This window comes from Scatophagus argus, chromosome 18 (assembly GCF_020382885.2).
Source record: "Scatophagus argus isolate fScaArg1 chromosome 18, fScaArg1.pri, whole genome shotgun sequence".
NCBI lineage: Eukaryota > Metazoa > Chordata > Actinopteri > Scatophagidae > Scatophagus > Scatophagus argus.
Genome location: NC_058510.1, coordinates 2,521,026 through 2,527,025, shown reverse-complemented (window position 1 = coordinate 2,527,025; position 6,000 = coordinate 2,521,026).

The window sequence follows — 6,000 nt, the reverse complement described above, 5'->3', positions numbered from 1 at the left end:
CCCATAAATCTGTTTTTAAATTCCCCTCCATTTAAAAACGCCCAGGCGAACGGGAGAGAAGTGAAGGCAAGGAAGGGAAGAAGGGAGGGTTTTTCTTTTTCGCGCCGGCTGTTAAGTACCACAATCCATGCATAGCCGGCGCTACATTTATCCTAACAATGTAATTGGTCCAGCTCCCTTGGCTGGTGGCTCAGTTACTGGCCCTCCCTCAGGCCCCCCAGTGTGTGTCTGTGTGTCTGTGTGTCTATGTGTGTGTGTCTGTGTGTGTGTGTGTGTGTGTGTGTGTGTGCGTGTGTGTGTGTGTGTGCATGCAACCAAAGCCCTCCCTTCAGCCCTCAAATGAAAGAAATCCCTGGCTTCCACTGAGACAGAGACTCACTGGGGGGCATGACAGCTAGGCTAACGTGGCTAATGCTAACATAAACTGTACACACCTGCTAACAACCTCACTGTGGGGCTATGTGTGTGTGTGTGTGTGTGTGTGTGTTTAGGTACTAGGAAGCCGGTTGGGAGTGGAGTTGTGGGTTGCACCATAGGCAACAGATGAAAAGGAAAAGAGGCGGACTCACACAAACACCAGTGCATACGCACCCACATACACAAACAATCTTCTGCTCTTCCCTTTTTTGTCTTTCTCTCTGACGCACACATGTACAGTACACACACACACACACACACACATACACACACACACACACATACTCTGCATTGAGCCTCAGTGCAATTACGAGGAAGAGGACAAAAGCTTTACAGGCAGAGGCAACATAAGGGTCGGCTCACTGTTTCACCTGCAGCTAAATATCTAAAGCAGAGGGGAGTCAGAGAGGAGAGGGAGGTGTGGGAGAGAAGGGATGGACGGGGAGGAGGAGGAGGAGGAGGAGGAGAGAGATGTCTGGGGTAGGGGGATGAGAGAGGATGAGCAGAGGAGAAGGGTGTAGAGAGGGTAGAGCAGGTGGTTAAGGGCGACTGTTGTGAGGATGGAGCATAGATTTCTTCAGTTTTATCGATCATCATTATTTTCAGTCATTTTCTTTTTATTTGAGTTTTGTTGAGGGTGTTTAGAAGGAGGAACTTTTGAGAGATCACAGACACAGGTGAAATGGGGAAGTTACAGATTAAATGAGGGTAGCTACAAAAAGTAAGAAGTGAAAACAAGGACGGGAAGAGAAAGGAGACTGGGGCAGCAGAGAGATGTTCAGCAAGGGGGAGATGTTGGGCATGCAGAAGGGGGAGGTGAGAATGTGGGAGAAGGGTGAGGTGGTGGATGGGGGGGCCTGTGAGGGAAGAGGAGGAGACAGGAGCTGTATAATGAAGCGCTGAGCTAATTTGGAGAACTCCAGCTGGCTGAAGCCAGAGGGCCTGAGCTTCGAGAACATCTGAAGCACCTTAATGCCACACACACACACACACACACACACAAAATACTACAACTCATACAGACATCACTGCACTTGTGCAAACACACTTTATTCACTGCACATCACACATTCTTTCACCTCTTTGACCACACACACACTATACACTACAAACACTATAAAACATCAATACACTGGTGTGTGTGTGTGTGTGTTTCTGCTGCCCCACAGGTTTGTGAATTTTCTTTGCAACCTGTACATCATGCAAATTCAGGAAGAGTGGGGGTACAGTTTAACTCCTGAGTAAGACACAAAATGCACAGGATAAACTGAGGAGTTAGTCAAATGAGATGTGATCTATCTTTTCCCACAAAGACATCTTTGTTTTATTCTCCTCTATGTGTAAGCATCACAGTGCTGTACATGCCAAAGTAATGACTGCTGGTTGATGAGTAAATCTGGGCTGTCCAACATGGCGCCCACAAGTCCAAGTCGGCTTGCTGGAAGGTCAAGTTTGGCCTGTCAGATGTATCTGGGGGAAAAAATTAAAAATTGATATAGAAAAGTAACATAAATCAGTGCTCGTGCTTCTTTATGTTTTGTGAGGTTAAATATGTAGGAGCCCTAATTATTTCATTATTTTCATAACCTGAGCGCTGCAGTCAGAGAGACTCTTCACACAGGAAGTCAGTCAGTTATGATTACTTGGGATCCAAGTATCTCTTATTTACAATCCAGTTGGTGTTTGCTTTTAGCCATGGAGGTTTACAAAGGTGAAGCGATTATGCTGATTATACTATTAACACAGTGTCAAGTTTGAATAAATTCCCATTGAGCATGAGCATCATTTGACAAGAGTTCACAATATACAATAGTTTGGTTTAGAAGGAGTCTTGTGCCCTTTTAACTGCTATTGTGCACTGTATTTTTCAATTTAGGTGGAAGCCAGAACAAGCAAGCCAGCATGCTAGATCCAAAAGACTTAGAATACAAAGGCTAAAAGTTTATAACGCAGAGAATTGAAGCCTACTGTGTGTTTTACAGCGTCAACACAGATGTCAATTATGGTGTTATGGGAACACCTTACACACAGTGTCAGGTCAGAGTTGTCAGTCACGCTCAGCCGTTGGTCCCCCAGATGAACAGAGCTGCCAACTGCCACTGTTTGCCTTCAACATATTGTCAACCACATCATGAAGCTTTGAGCAGAACACGAAGTGCATGAACACGGAGTAAAATTTCTTTTCTCTGAGGCTACATTACAGTTATGGCTTTAAACACAGCTGGATTGGAGCCTCTCGGGTTTACAACCATACGGTTTCCCATCTGCAAACAAAGCCCATCTATATTTTGTTGCCCTCCTCCATTTGGTTAACCTCAAGCCTTTATGGCTAGCCAGGGCTGGCTCGGGGTGATGGCATTTGACTTAAGACTAGAGACAAAGTGAAATGCTGACTAATCTGTAACATCTGGTAGATTTTATAAGAGAGACAAGAGGGAGAAAATGGTGCCAGGTTGGCAGGTGGAGGAGTGAGGAGCACTAACAATACCTTTATATAACCACACACACACACACACACACACACACACACACACACACACACAAGCAGTGACTAGACTTTCTTTTGCCAGGGTGTGGTGGCTACTGATGCCAAGCAGCTCGTCTCAGTCGAAGTAGCCATAAACGAAAGTTAACCAACACACTTTAAGACATTATCTCCATTACCACATGTAAACAAACCAACAAACAAACTCTTTCTGCAGTCTCTGTTCATGTCACACACACACACACACACACACACACAAGCACACACTCATGAGGCGTTGTAGAGTGAGAGCATGACTGTTTTTCAGTCAACACCCAAACCTTCTTTCCTAACGTACCTTGGGATCTCAGATCTGTGATCTGTCAGCAACTCAAACAGACTAATAAATAAGACAGGTGTAAGTGTGTGTGTCTCACGTGCGTCTCCCATAGTAGGCCTACAGTGCAGTTAAATATCACATAAATTCAGTTCAATCTCAGAGGCCATTTGAGAAGTCACAAAGCAACAGGCGACGACTGGACATCAGTATGTCAGTCTGAGAAAAAAGCTTTCTTTGTGTTCATGACACACAATGAAAGCTGTACAAAAAAAATAAATAAAATGTTGAACAAGCCTGACTCTGAAGGTGGATCCTGAATCTGTGAATTTGTGCTCTTGGCTTTGGGTTTCATTGAGTTTTCCACGCAGACATAAAAACCATGTACATGCACTTCTTCAGCAGAGACACTCTAACTTCCCAACACACCGAACTGCTCTTATAATCACCAGAAAAATGAAACTGCTATGACACATAATACAGCACAAGAAGCAGGGGAAAAACACATGCAACTCACATTAACACAGAGTTTAGTCCATGTTCTAAGCTGTACCATGTAGCAATCACACGTGTGCTGCGCACCGGGGCGAGAGGAACAGCAACAAATTGGATTTCCCAAGGATGATGGTGTGATGAAAGATTGTGTGTTTTTCTCATCTACCGCCAGTGCTGTTAGAGTGCAGCATGATTAAATAAAACCTTGCCCAAGTTTCAATAAACACATTATAACAATTGCATTTCCTTGACAAAGATTTAGGGACTGGTGTGATGCGATTGGATTACTGGGGAACATTGAGCTTTTTTAATGCTGTTTTTGCCCTGCCTTAAGTTGAACGTACACCTCCACTTGAGCAAGTTTAAAGGATTTCTCTCCTCTCAACATGTGGTTAGGGACACTTTGATGAAGATGATGGAGGTGGCTTTTGCTCAGCCCTCTCTCTTTCCAGTCTTTATGTGATGGAGAAAATAAGTGGCACAAGCTTTTTCACTTTCACAGCAATAGGAGATGAGTTTTCATCCACTGCTGGTGATCAGCATAACATGATTTTTTAAAGCTAATTCCTCTTAGTAACATGTCATATAGTCAGAACTTTTCTGACTATTTGGCGTGTCTGATTTCACGATGATATACTTTTGTATATGATTAAATATTAGTGGTATTGTGAGGTACAGGAACGCTGAAAACACAATTGCTTGCAAGTCCATACTTGTGTACTCTGTACTGCCGTCAAGTATTCATCTGAGTAGTAGACGAACATGAATCATGTTCCGCAGAAAGAATAGAAGTCTGATACTCTGATGACTAACAGGTGAAGGTGACGCATAACTGCTGTGGAGATAGAGACTGAGAGAGACAGAAAATGAGAACAAATAAAATCAAAAGTGGAGAGTTTGTGTGTGTGTGTGTGTGTATGTGTGTGTGTGTGTGTGTCATCCACCACCGTGGGAAGATGCACAAATGCTCATCATGATTTAAGGTCAACTGTCAGTCTTGTCATTGATTTAACCCCCCGTGTCAGGAGACACATATAAACATACTCAGGTATGGCCCAACGCTACCCATCTGTGATTCTGGCAGGTGGTGACAAGCCGGTTAATAACACCACACCTTCTTTTTTCTTTCATCCTGCACCCCTCACACCCTCCACACACACACACACACACACACACACACACACACAGATTACACAGTGATACAGAGGGCTCATTGGAACATGGTCTGAAAAGAAACACATCTGTTACTCTGAGCAGAAATTAAATCCCCCCATTATGACTGTTTGCATGTGAGTATGAAAGTACTGTAGTTTTAGTTTTAGTTTTATTTGACTTAACTTTCCACAGAGTTTACATATGGGGTTATAGGAAGACATAATTTTATTTTGATTCCTTTAACAAACTCTTGCAACCTAATAAAAATTGTCAGTGTTGCTGCGTATGTTGCAGCAGCCTTACAGACCCATGTGTCCACACCGACTGATCCAAAGCCCCAGTCCTGGCTTGTTTTAATTTACAAGTTACATGATGCCAGTATCACTTAAATCACCCAACGTAGACAGCCTCAGTTAAACTAAGTGAAAAGTTGAGGTAAAAAGAGTCAAGACTGACTTCTGGATAAGATCTGACTAAAGTGAAAGGTCGATCTGGTTGGTCAGCTAGCCAGCCTGTTACAGACACCTCCCTTCAACATAACATGACAAACAGACAAAATCTCCAGAAGAGGAAAATGTTTCCTATCAAGTGGCATGCTGTGCTTCTGTCATCTAAACTACCATTAAAATATTTAGCATGACAGCAACACTCACCTTAGCATGTTGACTTCAGTACAGTATTACAGCGGCTGGCAAAATGCCCACATTGCTGCTATGCTGTCAGCTGCCAGCTAAATTTAGCTAATAATTACTAGCTAAATGTTAAAATGCCTTTCCATTGTGCGAAGTGCGACTGGAATGATAAACCAAATGCAAACAGTACTTTTAAGTTATGTAACTTCCATAGAAAAAGTCAGTACAATCATTTTGTCCTCTCGTTGTCAGACTTGAATTCGGAGTCGAGTTAACCCCAAGGTACCGTATCATCATCCATCAACTGCCTGGCTCAAGCTGGCACCTCTCCTTGATCACCAAAGCCTTGTCAGCACGCTCAAACCTCACTTATATCTTTAGTCATTCAATCAAGGGGAACTGTTGGATGCGGCACTGACAGCCGGGCAGACAAAAACAGAGTGGTGATAAGAAGAAGGATGGATGGTGAGTTGACAGTTCCTCAGCCAAAAACTCAATCA